Source organism: Solea senegalensis, linkage group LG8, assembly GCF_019176455.1.
Source record: "Solea senegalensis isolate Sse05_10M linkage group LG8, IFAPA_SoseM_1, whole genome shotgun sequence".
In the NCBI taxonomy this organism is placed as follows: Eukaryota; Metazoa; Chordata; class Actinopteri; order Pleuronectiformes; family Soleidae; genus Solea; species Solea senegalensis.
This window is the reverse complement of record NC_058028.1, coordinates 3004974-3022107: the sequence shown is the minus strand read 5'-3', so window position 1 is coordinate 3022107 and position 17134 is coordinate 3004974.

The following is a 17134-nucleotide window of genomic DNA, read 5'->3' as shown; positions in this document are numbered from 1 at the left end:
CACAAAGCTAATATCACCTCTTTCTCTAAAACCCCTCTCTGATTCCACCGCTTTTATTTTGTCTATTTATTTAGCTTAAAGTTCCCCCGGAGCCGCAGACGTGCTCCACTTCTACAAACGCTGCATTTTTAAACTGAAGGCGCTCGAGGCCACGCCAACACCTGTGTGGTTTAGAGACTGTATGTTTCACGAGACAGAGAAAATAATAATCCTAATAATGATAGTAATTGTAGTGAAAAGGTTAAATGGATTTTTATTCCGCCTGATCTCAGTGTCAGAGGTAGAAACAGCGACGAGACGCTGAGGTCAGGGTCGACTTTTCATAACATTTAATTTTCCCTCTTGTTGATTTTGAAGTGCTGATGTTGACTCTAATGTGCTGCCTCGTTTACTGTGATTTTTGTTTTTTAGAAGAGACAAACAAAAACATGGACCTTTTTACAAACATTTATTTTAGCTGTGAGAACAATATTGTTGCTTTTTAGTTCAGAAATAGAGTTGAAAACTGTAACCCTTAAAAACACAGAGACACATTTTTGTGTCTCTGAATAGAATATTTTATCCTCTTTTTTCATGCAAATTGTTGAAAATTTATGCCAGTTTGTCACGCGTATTTTTGATTTAATTTCAGTCTAAAATACTCACAGTAATACACCTACGGACAGAAATGTCCTAATTGAAACTCATTCAGATCACTGCTTTTAATGCATCATGACAAAAACTTGAGACTTTAAGGGTTAAAAACTTAATGTACTGAAGGACTGATGTTGGTTTAAAACATTAAAAAAATTAAATAAAAGATGTGTAGAATTCTTATGAACACATTTTGGTGCTCCATATGTGTGACTTAAGCACATATAAGGGTTAATGCAGCTCTAAATCATCATAATGATGACAATAATGACATTTTACAGACTTTTTAAAATGAAAGTGTATGATTGATATATGCAAAATTAATCTAAAAATTTTAAATATACAGAAATAACTCATAAGTTGATATTAAGTGGCAGGCCCTTTGATGTTTTGATTTATTTATTTATTTATTTTTCTATTATTATTATCTTATCAAAAAAAAAAATTAAAGCCAAGAGAAAATACAATTTCATGGGTTTTGTGTCTGTTTCGTTTTGTAAGAGGTAAATTATCTCGTGTAGAATAATACAAAATGTTTTATGTCTTACTTTATTTTAACTTGTGTTTTTGTTAATTTGAAAATGCAAGTTTATTATTTTTTCTGCTCATTTTCATTTATGTTTTTAGTTATTTTTTATGTGTTCAAATTCAAAGCTTTAAATGACTAAACACAGGCGGTTAAATGAGATTTTCTCTCAGATTTTGATTCTTTGTGGACCCGAGTTCAGGTTCTCAGGTTCTGACTTAAACTGGTTTAAATCCTACCTGCAGGTCCGAGCTGCGGTCTAAGAAGTGGTCTAAGACGTGGGCTAAGATGTGATCTAAGAAGTGGAAGTAGCAGACCAATATTCCTCCAAGAATACAAGAATGACGTGGCGGTGTCCCTCAGGGATCAATCCTCGAGCCACTTCTATTCAATTTCTGAGGCATTTAATGTAAGTTTATTCTTCTTTCTGCTTCTTTTCATTCACATTTATCAATCATGTGTCACTTTCTTGTCATAGTCCATCGTTGACTCTCTACGAGAGATTATTATTTATATCTACTGCTCTCAACAGTACTAATTGCCCATCTATTATTTGACATGTATGTGACAATAAACATTGTAAATAAATAATCAACTAATAATTGATCATACTTGTGATCACATGTTGAAATAATCTAGTTAAGTACATAAGTCAACTAATAAAATGATTGTGTCAACAATAAAGTGTTTATACATTCCAAGACTAAGCTTTTATAACTATTTTATTTCCAGTGTAATTCAATTTATTCATTTCTTGATAATTGTGATTGTGTTCTTTTATATTAAAATGTTCTGTGTTAATTACAATATGTTCTATAATTGTTTAGATGTTTCCCGATACATACTGGTTTGACTTTGCTGCATTAAATGTGATTTACAAAAAATATAATTACTTCACCTTATTACACAGTATCAAAATTATTCAAATGTGTGAACGCTGCTGAACAACAAAGACAAATAAGGCAAGAAATAAATGTTGAAATGACTTCCTCTCAGCTCGTGCAGATGCTGCAGGTCGACTAAATACCTCACAATTCACTTCAAAAATATATATTACATGGAACAATTCAGTGATAAACTAAATTGCACACCTTTAATTAAGTGCAAACACAGCAGAGAGTGTTTTAGAGTCGATGCACAGCAGGAAACAAACGTGACATTGGCCTACAGACACATAATATACATGAATAATGGAAGTAAATGAATCATTTATGGATATTTTTACCTGGGGTTTAACAGAACAGCTTGACTTTTGGGAGGTGCACATGTTTGTTTTCATGCTGAGACGGTTAGCTTAGCATGAAGAAGACAAGAAAACAAGGAGAAACAGAGAGTCAGAAAAACATGGAAGTCTACGTCTGATTTATGACAAAAACAAAAATAAATTCACATTCTTTGTGTTGGACGATTTCTTGACTCCATCAGCAGAATTTTCCCATCGTCTGCTTTGAATTAGCAATTCTACAATGAAAGTGTTTATGAGTAAAAAACAAATGTAACACAAAGCAATGGGAATAAATGTTCTCACATTAATAAAACTGACTGGTACCAAATATAAAGTTTCTCCCGAGCAGGAAAGAAAGTTATGTTTGAAATAATTGAGCAAATGACAGAGATACTTTCATTAATTCACTAACTATTTTATGCTGATTATTCCAAACAAAGTCAATCAAAGTCAATTTCAACAGGTTTAAAACTTTGAGCCAAAGATATTGTCAACTTTGTTGCAGGATGATCATAAAAATCAGTACCAGTAACATTAATTACACAAAATATTTGACTCTTTAACGTGTAGAAGAAGAAATGTGTTATTTTAAAACTGCATGAATGTTTCCTGTATTTTCTTGACGTATTATAATAAACACGTCAAATGGCAGACAAAGACATTTGCTCAGTAAACTTTGGCTACGACACCCTTCTGATGTTTTGATGTGGGACTGCGGTAACTGTTATGACCACTAGAGGCTGCTCTTGTACAAATTCTACATTGTTTGAATGTTTCAGATCCACTGAGAAAATGGCTCTTTGGGTTTTTAGAACAATTTTAAATTTTAATGGAGGAATGGATGCCTTGCTTTGGGGGCACTTTGACTTGTCCTGGATTTTGAACCGGCGACCCTCTGGTTATAAGCCCATTTGCCCCTTCCTCTTATCCATGGCTCGCCCCATTTTCAGATGGAGACCAGGAGGATAAAATATGCGGTGATTTCAACGCTCACCATGAGATGAGTCCACTGTGCCACATGGACGACGCGGTGGACCAGTAATTAGCGTTGTTGCCTCACAGCAAGGTACTGGGTTTGAACACCTGTCCGTCAAAGGTCCACAGAGGTTCTGGTTTGTGTGGGTTTCTCCAGGCCCAGGGTTTCCTCCTGCCACCAAAACACACGTGTTTACCGAAACCAAGAGATGGAAATTAACCATTTTGAGTTTGTGTTATGATTCATAATAAATACTTATATTGATATAGATATATATATATACCCTTTTAAAGGTTCAGTTTTGGACTGAATTTAAGGTACAAACCCCAAGCTTACATAGAAGTACCCAACGTCAAGGGTACAAATATGCACCACTCCAGTGACAAGCTGTTGTGTCTCCAGAAAACACAATTCTGAACCTTGATTTCTGTATTGCTGTATCGTTCTAGAAAGGTTCCTCGTAGACGCGGTAAAATGCAGATGACGTGTTTCTTAACCTTCATCGATCTGCAGAAAAGGACGCAGTCCCCGGTGCTGCTGCACTGTTTGAGATGCAGTGAAGGCTGTCAGTCTAATCAGGGACCAGCAGGGTCTAATTATCAGCAGCACAATGAAAACACTGCTTTAAAGCTGAGTACTGTTTGTGCTCAATGGTTAAATAGTTTAATATTCGAGGAGAGTTTTGTTTCCTTCTGTTTTTGTCAATTTCAAGGAATTACGTTGTGGTATTTGTTCGATATAAACACTGCCTGAGCATCAGCTACAGCCACGTTTCAATTTCAAAACCATTACAACAAGAAAGGAAGAGCAGCAGCAGTGAGTGTTTTCAGCTAATGAGGCATCTCTGCTGCCACTTCTGACAACGCCGCAGAGTCGAAAACACACTTAAACGGGAAGCTTCATCGCGTGACGCGAGGACGCTCTGATTGCACGACAACGATAAAAAGCAACACAAACAAAAAATACATCAAACGGGACAAGGACGTCAACGCGAGGGACAGAGAAAAAACGCGCTCCGTCAATCACGCTGGTTTTTAATTTGATCAGTGGAGATTAGCTTGTCTACTTTTATGAGCTACGGCAGCCTTCAAATTAACAAGCTTCAAATAACACTGAAGACTTTTCTCCTCTATGGCGTTATTTTAGTGCCACGGGACTGTTGAACGTGAGTGAACGCGTGAACACACAGAACTTACAAATGTGCTATAATTACAACCAATCACAGACTGACTACCTGCCGACGTATCAGCCAATCATAGACGAGCAGAGGGGCCGCATCGACACATTTTACATTCAGTTGTTGTTGTTATTGTTGAACCACACGTCATGTGACTCGCCCTCCCAACGAGCCGCCATGTTGCCAGGCGAATATACGGCAGAAAATGAACAGGATCAGTGCTGGATTCAACCTGGCGCTTTAAAGCCACAGAGATTGATCGATATATCGCAAAACTTGTAGGTCATACTTTTCAAATACCTGGATTGCCAAAAACATTGATAAACTCATCAATTATTTTTAGCATAGCATATTTTTCTCTTGAATGCTAAAGAAGAGAAGTTTCAAGAGAACATGCTAAAAATGATTGATGTGTTTATCAATGTTTTTGACAATCCAGGTATTTGAAAAAGTTTTGCGATATATTGATCGTTGAATCCTGCACTGGTCTTGTTCATTTGTATTTCTGTGTTCACACCGTCCTGAAAAAGAAGTCTCACCAGATTCCCTTCATCCCGGTGACGTGAACACAGTCAGAGAATCGTGCAAGGACGAGTTTGTCTCTTGTCAGTTTGAACACAAGCAACGGTGTGTGTAAGCTTCTCCGACATTAGCTTACAAAGGTGTGAAATCACGCTTATCCGCGTGCTCGGAGCCTCCGCTCAGCCGGGACCGGGAGAATATCTGGAGCTGTCCATCACAGGATTCTTCTGGTCTGGGATTTACAGATCACCGCATCACCACCATCTGATCAAATATTCCGACGAGTCTTTGATCGCAAACCTCCCCGCATGAAACGATCTTCTAAAGATGCATCTTGTGCGCACCAGTTTCTACACCGACTGATGTGAAGCCGTGCACATGGAATAATTTTAACCCCTTTTTTTAGATTCTGACAGCTTCTTCCCCACAGAGTCTGCCAGTTGTGCCAAAGCTGCGGGGCATCGGTGGAAACTCCGAGTCTCCGTGTTGAGACAACTTAGCAAACGGAGTGCAGGGGGATATTTTTAGAGACGCACCAACATGAACAGTGGCAACACGAGTCCCCTGTGATGGAGCAGCACACACAACGTTTTGTCAGTTCTGTGGGGAAGTGACGTGGGAGCTTTATTCTGCAGCTCCAACCCTTCAGGGAGAAATGGTAGAAGATACTCGGTGTATTTTTAGACCACGCTCCTCGTGGCCTGAAATCTATATTACTGTTTGTTTTCTTTGTTCTCGCTCTAATTTATACCAGATAGCGTGTGGATGCGGGCGATGCCGGCATTCGTCTGTTCCAGATAAAATGGAATGGATTTACTGACGCTTATCCAGGTGCAGCTCACATCACATCTCTCCAGGTGGGACTCTGAGGTGTTCCTCAGCCAGCCGAGAGATATAATCCCTCCAACATGCCCTTGGTCTGGCCCTGGGGCCTTCTTCTGGTTGGACATGCCTGAAACACCTCCGCAGGAAGATGTCAAGGAGCTTGAACCACCACCACTGACTCCTTCTTACAATAATTTCCATCGGTCCGTGCAGTAAAAGGTGTAATGCTGCCCTCCACAGTTCCAAGTTCCCAATCACACCCTGCTGTCCGTAATCACAGCTTGAAGATCTCCAACATAGATCGAAGTTGTCCTTTACTCTCTTCTTGATAAAGCTGCTCTCCACAGCTCAAAGTTCTCCATCACAGCTCAAAGTTCTCCATCACAGCTCAAAGTTCTCGACTACTTCTAATAAATTCCTCGGCTCTGAAGTTCAAGGCCTCCCATCGTAAATCGAGGTCCTTCTTCTTCCAAAAACACCAAAGCTGCTTTAATGCCGAGGTGATTGTTCTCCTCAAAGCAGAGGAGTAACATTGAAACCCTGAGCCTCTCCCAGATGTCCACGCTCCTCACCAGCTGCTTGTATCTGCGATCTTGTTGGACCTGGAGAACGTAGACTGAGCTCAGCTCCTTCTTCACCACAAAGGACTGGTAAAGGGTCCACATCACTGCACATATGCGATTATTATGATATCGGATTGGGCACATTTTGAACAGATGTGGCACAATCGCTGGCAAAGAGGGGTGGCATCATTCCACATGTTAGCCATGATGAAGATGATGAAAGTGGACCGGATCTGGGCCACAAAACTCTTTGCTATCGAGGATTCTTCTCTTCCTCCCGTTTATCTAATGGGTGATGAAGAAGAAGTTCCTCATCGTTTTCATCAGTTCCAGCCAATGAATCACAAGCTTTGTTCGTTTTTCCTCTTTTGGGACAACCCCGGTCCACAGAAAGCTTCCAGAACCCTTTGTTTATATGGAACCAAAACAACACTAATGCTCTAGAATCATGGAGCCCAGTGAAGCTGTCTTCCGTGGACTCAAAAATAAAACATTTATGTCTCCACTCTGAGCTTCGTAAACTTGCCTTTAGCTTTTTTTTTTTTTACATGAAATAAGTGCAGAAACCAGAGATTTCCATCATTTTAAACAGTTACTTGATTTGTTACTACTTTTCTGAGCTTATTTTAGTAATATCTACTTATTATATGAATTGTTTTTATTTATAAATCATTGCCAGACATGTTTGCCTCCTGTCTGCATTTGTTATATTTGTCTTTTTTATTGTTCTTTTCAACGTTTGTTTGAATGTCATGTGAGTGCAGATTCACTGCAGAGCTGTAAAATAGGTCAGCGCTGAAGTCGATGTTCCTGAATAAACAATGCTTAACAGATAGTTGGGAGGTTGAGGATTTGCCAGCTGCTTTACAAATCCACAGGGCGGGCGCTCTCCCGCTCCTGTGCGACTAACACTTCACTCTGGACGGGAAAACGGACATCGGGGAGCACAGGAACTCGCCCACATGTCGGCTGCACATCTGTGAAGGCCATCTGTGCTTCACAGAGCCGGGGGAAACGTGATAAGCAAGTTCGCTGTGGGCGGAATTTCACACAAACAGGTTTAACACCTGACTGAGGAAATGCAAAAGGTGCTGCGGGGAGTTTCTAACCTTCACTGAAGAGGGTTTAATGAATCCACCTGTGTCTATTTGTTCTTTTTATATAACATTTTACAAAACTTTTATTGTCACTTAAGTCTTTTTGTGTGATACAATTATATTTTGGTGAAAGACGCAGCAGCTTTGAACTCTTCTGTGAGCCGTCACCGTCACTCCTGGACCGTTTGTGACTGTCCGGGGTGTGACTCCGCCTTTCGCCCTGTCACAGCATCCCGCCCAAGTGACCCTCATGTGGAGGATGAAGCGGCAGAAGACAGAGGGGTAGAACCTCAGGACTTCTGCGGAAGACGAGCTTCACCAGCGCGTCACGCGTTTGTTCGTGACGTCAGCTTCTCAATACCGTGACTCCGAAACGGCCGAATAACTGCCAGATATGGAAAGTGAACGTTATCTCTGGGGAAAAAAGGGGCAGAAAAACTCACTCATTGAACATTTTTGGACAATTCTACAGCCATAAAATCTAAATAAATCCAGGCCACAAAAGAATTAAAAGGATGAGCAGCTGGTTTCTCATTAGCTCATCGAGGAAGGCTTGTACATGTGATGCTGCAGGTTGCTTTAAAGCTGCACTATGTAACTTTTTCTGATTGTTGTTGTTGTTGGTTCAAGTGCTGGGTGTGACACCAAACTGCATCCAGGCGGAGTCAGGAGGTCGTGCATGAGACAGGTGACCGTTCACTCTGTGACGGTCGGCGCCACAGAACTGAACTGAGCAGGCCCTTGGGTTTCTAGGGTTTGGAACCTTCAAGTTGTCTTGCAACTGGCGGATGAGAGCAGCGCCAAGCGGGCTGGTGTCTCCATCCCCAGTGGTGCGAAGGCTATTCGGGCCTGAACTTTCTTGAGGCCCAAAGGATCTGATAGGAGAGTCAAGTCGAGCCAAGTGAGCAGGGATAGATATGTATAATGGTAAAGGACCCAAAATAACCCTCCTGTGACTCATCTGTGGGGCCTGACCCCGCCTTTGAGAACCACTGCACTTCACAGCAGTAAGGTGAGAAGTCAGCGTGAACTGTTGATGTTTGCATCTACTGTGAGTTACAGTAGATCTGTGAGGAGAAAACCACCGTAAATCAATTCTCCCACACGGGTCAGCTGAGTATCATCAGCAGCAGCAGCAGCAGCAGCAGCAGCGTTTACCATAACAAGGGTGGTGGTGTTTTCTTCTGACTTCACACTTCAGCTATTGACCCAAACACTTGCTTCCGTGATGATACAGCTGCTACAGTCTTGTTTCACCAGAGACGCATCAGTGGGAAAACCTGGACCTGGACTGATTACCCTGCGCTGAGCCTCGCACTCCTCTGGCCGCCGCCACCGCCGCCGCCACCGCGGCCTCCAGCAATTAGCTCGGGAGAGACGACAACAAAGGCACACACATCGGATTAAAGCGGGACTTTATTCACTTGTCAGCAAATCGATGCAGATCTGTCCCCCGACGCCGCGAGAGGCAGCTGTGCCTGAAATTGCGTGAACAGAGTGACGTATTTGTCGCCTGTGCTGTGATTTTCTCTGTGCTCAGTGAATGTGTTAAAACAGTCTGCTGGTATTGAAGTACTGTCAACGAGCGGCAAAGGAATTACGACAGCATCTGCAGCGCTGGTTTGTGGCTTTGTTTGTTTGGTGGTGCTTTCTGTTTTTTAGAAGCAGATATTTTGGTTATTCTCTCGTTCAGCAGCAGCAGCAGCAGCTTGTCATTTCCTCCTGCACATTTCAAGACTAACGAAAAGAAACTGACAAGAATCACAGAGGAATATTTCTCCTTTGACAGAGGTTGTTTTAATTGTGTGCTTACTTGAACTTTTTGGCAGGAGTTGCCCTGTTAGTTTGTATTTCCTTTTCTTTTTTATTATTATTATACAACCGAAATTGCACAATTAAATCACAAGGTCAGATGGAGGGTTGTGCTCACACTAAACCACCGTGTTGCCCAGTCTTCTAAATCCCAGTTTTGAAAATTGTCAGTATTTTGACATTTAAAACTCTTCACTCCAGAGGCTTAAAAAGACAACCAAACTTTAGAAAATAAACAATCAAAACAGCTCGATGTTCATGTTAAAGAGTGAAGATGCTGCTGGTTGTTGTGCGAGAACAGTTAAGGGACAAGCAAAGACCCGGAGAGAGTTGAATGACTTCAGTGGAATCCACAGATAATGGATTCCACCTGAAAGCAAAAGCAAACTGACCAACTGAAATATCTTCTTTCTAACACACTAACAGTTGATTACAGTAAACTGTCTCGCTGCGTATGCTAATGTGATGCTAAGTTATGCTAAATGACACTCATGGTGCTTTTCCATTATACCGTTCCAGAGTCGAGCTCTTTCTTCTCCATCATTGATTGAACCTGGTTGTTTTTTTTTTTTATCTCAGAATTCCAAAATCTATTTATAATCCCTAGTCCCACTGATTGGTCAGAGAGCGCGACGTCCGACACAAGATTCAAAGGCAACAATGTCCAACTGTAGCTCCGCCCCTCTCCAATTTTACTCTTAGCTTCACAACAAACAAACAACAATTCAAACAACCAGTTTTCACGCGGCCGTGCTGTGATGACTCCGCCCACGGATTCAAACTCAAACGGTTTGAAACCAGCGCCGGTGCAGAAGCGCTTCCTGCCAACATGGCCGTTTAAACAAACTCGCAGCTCCTCACGCACAAGTCTGCCGCTTGGCCACAGGCTCCAGGTTCAACATCAGGTTGTGTTTACTGTAAACAGAGCTGAGGTCGAGCGTGTGTGTGTGTGTGGGTGGGTGGTTCAGATCCATCACTGATACACACATTTACATGTAAACACCACGTGTGATAATAATAATAACGTGTGTGTGTGTGTGTGTGTGTGTGTGCCTCAGGGCAGCAGCAGAGCACAGAGCGCCGCGGCAGAGCTCAGCCTCAGATGCCCTGCAGCCTCACACTGAGCAGAGACTCGTGCTCACATCTGTCAGCAGAACTCAGCAACAGTGTCATCACCTTTCTTCTCACAATGTGATCAAAAAAAAGACAGAAATGTTCGTATTTCATACTTTTTGATCAAAGAAGTCATTGATTTTTGTAAGCGTGAACGCTAGCGAGCCGCTAACCTTTTCCGGACTTTATTTGCGTAAAGTAATGACTTTAAAAACGTAAAAACACAATTACAATAAAGACTTTCTGTTGTGTTCTGTTCTCATCTGAATTGACATAGAATGTAAAATAAAGCAGGAAATGCTCATCAATATTAACACAAGCATGGGCAGAAGTTAAGGGGAAATTTAAGGGAGAAGGGTTTTGACAGAGATATGATTTTTTTGTATAGTTTTAACCCTTAAGAGATAAGATTTCTTGAAAATGTGATCATTTTTGTGTGACATCAGTGAGTCGATTCTTGGGAAGTTACTAAATGACGGACACATTTACAGAAAGTGAAAGATGAAAGTCACGCTGGTTCAACATGAAAGAAGATTTTTTTAAAAAGGTGTTAGAAAACACGAGAAGTGTTAGTTCTCGTGTTTTCTAACACCGGCGAGTCCTCTTATCAGCGAGGTTGTGGACTGAGACCACGTCAGTGACAGCGACACTGAAAGTCTTGTATCTTGGTATCGATTTCTCTCACTCGCTGACTTTCCACTGCGAGCTTCCAGCTCGGCTCTTAATGGGACATCAATTGAAAAAGTCTCCTGTTAAAAGCTGCTGCTGGATCGATGACCAGCTCTCCATCAAAAAACAGTACATTTAATGAGTTAAACCACTTCATACACACTCCAGTGTTTACATGAGAAAGTTGTGTTTGGACGAGTAGAAAATCCAGGAATAATCCGGAGAAATTAATAAAAAAAAAAATGAATGAATTCACATTTGAAAATGAACGTAAACATTTGAGAGAGTAATGAAATATTGGACAGGAAAGGGATTTAAACTACAAGTACAGAGAGATTGTAGGATTAATTCATTTCAGGGAAAAGCAACTCAATATAATTTGGGTAACAATCAGAATCAGAGACAACGCAAAGTGTTGAACAGAAATAACGACAATGTAAAAATATGGTTAACACTAAAGAAAATTGTGGAAAGGACGGGAAACGATGATTCTGGACAGACGCATGTATAAAAAACTCACTCAATGAATATAACACCAAAAATCAAAGGAAAATTCATTAAATCATGGAGGAAAATTCTGTTTAAAATTACAAGCATTTTTGATTTAAAGAAGCCGATCCAATTCATATCATTTTAGATTTTATTCCATCAGGAATAATAAAAATCTTTAATAATATGTAGCGTATGGAAGAAGATTAGGGCCACATGTGATTTATTTTTAATAAAAAAAATAAAAAGCCAGAATTCTGAGGAAAGAAAATCTGATTTCTGAGAATTTTTTTAAATTTAAAAAAAAATATTTAAAAATACTTATCGTTAAGGTAACGTAAATAGATTAGATTTACTGAAACAGTTTAAATTTACTGAATCTGTTTAAATTTATCCTAATTCTAGTTAGGTATACTTTTATGTGTGTTTATATACTTCATACAACATCACGCACAATTTAGTCGAGCTATGGTCAATTAAGTTATTTAATCTTCCCATTTTCCACTAGGTGGCGATGTGCGTTTTTCAGTTGACGTAAGTAATTCATGTTATAACTTTGGGAAATACAATGTACTGTCAGATAAACACTTCAACACGTATGTTAGAAGTCAGGTTTTAGTCTTATTTTAATTCTTCTGTTTCTGGTGTATTTCTGTGGCAGCGATACAGCGCCATGTACAGGCCTGGCATATGTACTGCAGCTTTAACTTTCCGAGATTTTGGTTATTTAGTTATTTAATAAAGAAGCAAGAAAGGGGACAGGGACGTTTAAGTTTTACTTTAAGCGACTGCTTCACAGACTGTTGTGTTTTCTTATAGGTTGTTGTTTTATTTCATGTTGAAACTCTAATTTAAATTACATGCGGCCCGCCCACCACTTTGGGAGGTGATGGAATAGAGACAGAATATAAGACTAAATGTATTTGCCTGCAATATTTTTTATAATAGTAATAAGACACTCAACATGAAATTACAAATATTTAAGCTGTTTTAATCACAATCATCCTCATCATTTTTTGCGCATTTTTGCGCGTATTTGTGCATCATAAATATGTTTTTATTGTTAAACATTTTATGTCAAAACAAGTACTTTTACTTTTCAATTCTGTCTAATATCATAATGAATATCTTATATTGCCCACCGGCTACTAAATAGTTGTTTTTTCCACTTTTTTTCCTCTATGTTGGCCCCCACTTGACCAGATTAGACACTCATTGGCCCCCCAGGTCATTTGAGTTTGACACCCCTGAGTGTGTGTGTGTGGTAATATGATGAGGATCAGTGTTTAAAGAAGAACTCAGTGCTGAACCGCGTCGATCTGCGTCTGTATAAAAGCTTCTGCCAGGTTTCGCCTCGGCCTCATTTTTCACCCAGAAAACCCGGCCTGTGCTTTACTCGCCGCCTTGGCAGGAACGTCTCTTTATTCAAACTAATGGCCAATAATACATCTTAACCCAATCACTCCACTTCTCCTCATCCTATAGTCCACTGAAGAGCCATTTCAAGTCATAATCAATTTGAGCTGGATCAATATCTCCTGGTCAGGGAGGAAAATGGGCTGTAAGTTCTCACCGTGTTGTCGTTCAGACACAGTTTGCTCCATCAGTCTGTCGCCCGTTATCTGCCCCGTTTCTGTTGTTCTGCTCCCTGATGTTATCTCACTGATAAATACACACACACAGAGACAATTATGTCAGCATATCGGGGGTTTTTTTTTTAAAGGTTCAACGTGTAAAATTTAAGTTGCGTTTGACAAAAGCAGCATCTGAAATGTTTACATACAGAAAGAAGAACTTTCTAGATCTGTATAGAAATGAACCTTCTTATATCTGTTACTAGCTGACATAAACATGACACATTCATCCTGATCTGTTCAGATGTCGCTGAGATAAACACATGAATCATGTTACATTAAAATTTAACACCAAATCTGTAATCTGGGTCAGATCTAGATGATGGTAGAGACTCAGATCCCGCATTCAAATCCGATTATATTATAAGAAATTATAAGAGAGTGAGAGAGAAAAAACACCTGGACCATGTCATATTTAAATTGACACCAAATCTGTAATCTGGATTAAATCCATATGAAATTTAGTCCGATGGTAGAGAGTTAAATCCTGCATACACTTAGTGAATTTCATTCAAATCACATACGTTTTGACAGAGATATTTTATTTTGTTTTTACAAACCCATTATACATTAAGAGAGAAAAATAAAATTCCTGAACCTTGTTACATTTAAATTGACACCAAATCTGTAAAAAAAAAACAATGTTCTTTGACAGCGATGTGTTTTTTAATACAGTTTTGCACATTATAAGAAAGTGGGGTTGTTGGAAAGTTTGATGATTATTTGTGACGTCATCCGTGAGCAGATTCTTACCAAAATGTAATGGAAACATTCTCGGGTGATCCCCCACCCATCACAAAAAAATCTGATTGATTCATTAAAAAGTGTAGACAGGAAGTTGCAAACAGTAGATCAAATTTACGTCGATGATAATGGAAAAAGGTTAAACAAAATAAAGCTGACAAAGTGTCTCACATCCAAGTGTTTCTTTCTATTTCATATTATTCTGCACAAAATAAATGACCTGTCACAACCACACAAATCAAAACAAAACCTAATTTTAGTTTTAATTTGTATATATTAAATATATATCATATTTAAAGTGAAGCGCAAAGTAATGAGTAATGAACAATCCCCAACTTCAAAATGAAACCAAATAACTTAAGCTCAACACTATTTAGATTTATAATTTGGAATTGTAAGGCTGTCACAGTGGAACATATTTTTTTTGGATCCGTATCATGTCATCACGTGATAATATAATGTACAAACAGAACATTTAGTGTGTAGTGTACTCTGTGTACTTTTAGCCTGCAGTGTCACATCAGCCGCCTTCTTCCTTTGTTCCAAACCACTGCACATTTGTACAATATATTATCACATTATAACGTGATACCAATCCAGAAAAAACACGTTCCACTGTGACACTTCCGTATGATTTAATCCATAAAATACTTAGTAGCTTACTTAGCATCCTTCTCCTCCTCCTCCTGAATTAATAATTCAAAAATAGTGTTTTACCCGCGAAGCAGGTGAAGGAGTGAACCGTGTGTCGGACATTTTTCCTTTCACTCCAACAACAACAAAAGCACTTTACACGGCGACGAGTGCGTTCTGGTTTCGCAAATGGGAAGTATCATCTTTCCGATGACATGTGAAGGCAGCGTGATGTCAGCTCTGATTCTCTCTCTCTCTCTCTCAGTATAATTCTCTATCACCAGTCTGATGCTGCTTATATAAATGACATTGTAGTTCTATAAACACGTCATCACTGACTCAGAAACAATTGTTGTATTTCTGCTCCTGGTCTCTCTCTCTTCTGTCTCTACCTCTTTTTTCCTTTCACCACAACCTGTCTAGGCAGATGCTGCACATGTTTTAATGTGGTTCTGTCAGAGTTCCTTCTCTCCAGTGATGCCTCTAGTGTTTGCTGGTTGTGTGAACTGTTGGGTTTCTAATGTTGTCTATGTACAGAGCCTGGAGATGTGTGGTGTGATTTGTGTTATACAAATAAAGTCATTTTCATAAGTAGAAATATATGAGTCAATAAAGTGACACCCAACTTTTCTGGGTTAAACTGAAACGGTCTTTTCCTTCCTGTTTCCTGTTTCCACTCACTTTTCATTAGCTCTCCCCGGCTCCTCAACATGAAAACTCTCCTAAAACCAACATTATTCGCAAAAAAACGACGGAAAATATTCTAACGGCCTGTGTGTGTATGTTGACATTTGTTGTTACGACCACATCTCGGCGGCAAATGTGCTTTTTTTCCGTGCAGCTGGAGTTTTAGCTCGTCGTTTAATTCGCTCATGATCCACCGTCTGGCAGAACGGGTATATGAGCAGCCGAGTAAAATTGAAACGTGTCGTTAGGCCATTTTGATATTTGCAGGATGGGATGTTTGTTTATCATATTTACCGCCGCAGCGTTGCCGTGCCAGATAATGCAGGTCGACTGCGATCGTCTCACAGAAAGAATAATTGCTTTTTTTGCCTGCGTTTGCACGAAGCTTTTCTGAGAACAGGACTCATCTAATACTACACACACACACACACACACACACACAGGCTGTGGTGGGTTATGTAAAGACAATCATGCAAACACGTTCATCTTCAAACATAGAAGGTTCCTGAAAAGTCTGAAAAATGTAATGTGTGTAATATTAACGCATTAACGTTCTGCATTTATATCGAGCGTCTCTGGTCCTAACAACACTCCACTCTCTCTCTCTCTCTAAGTCTCATGATCCACAGCAGTGAGTCTATAAATAGCTCTGCATCACACATCATCCTCACTCTGCTGACACCGGCTTCCATCTGGAATTTCAGGCTCACTTTTCTTCCCAAGTGTGAGGGAAATTCATAAGTCTCAGAGCTCTCTGGGAACGATATGTGGGAAACATAGATATCGATATATATGACAGTATATCAGTGGCTGCTCTTTAAACCAGGCTCAGTTATTTCGACATAAATTCTGCAAACAAACAAACTAGAATCTCATCTCTGATCTGGATGAAAATGTGGCTGTTTTTATTGGAAATTACACAATATCACCTTCACCCGTCTGATACTGAAACCACAAACGATGTCGATATCAGTCTGATTTATTACAGTGGACACATTTGTGCCGTTTCAAACGTATGTAATGTAATGTATTCTGTATTCTGAGAAAAGTCGGAATTCTGAGGAAAAAGTCGGAATTCTGAGGAAAAAGTCTGTATTCTGAGAAAAGGAAACGTCTGTATTCTGAGAAAAGTCGGAATTCTGAGGAAAAAGTCTGTATTCTGAGGAAAAGGTCTGTATTCTGAGAAAAAGTGAGGAAAAGTCTGTATTCTGAGAAAAAGGAATTCTGAGGAAAAAGTCTGTATTCTGAGAAAAGTCTGTATTCTGAGAAAAAGTGAATTCTGAGGAATAAGTCTGTATTCTGAGAAAAGTTGGAATTCTGAGAAAAGTCTGTATTGAGAAAAGTCTGTATTCTGAGAAAAAGTCGAATTCTGAGGAAAAAAAGTCTGAGAAAAGTGAATTCTGAGGAATAAGTCTGTATTCTGAGAAAAGGAATTCTGAGGAAAAAGTCTGTATTCTGAGAAAAGTCTGTATTCTGAGAAAAAGTCGGAATTCTGGGGAAAAAGTCTGTATTCTGAGAAAAGTCATAAAAGTCTGTATTCTGAGAAAAAGTTGGAATTCTGAGGAAAAAAGTCTGTATTGTGAAAAAAGTCTTAATTCTGAGGAAAAAGTCTTAATTCTGAGAAAAGTCATAATTCTGAGGAAAAAGTCTGTATTCTGAGAAAAGTCGTAATTGTATTTCCTCAGACTTTGTTGTCAGTGGAATTGATTGATAAACAGAAGAGCCTGCCCTCTGGTGGTGAGGTAAGACGTTAGCTCTCCACCACACCTTCAGGCATCCTCAGCATAATAATAAATGGGGTTTTTTTAT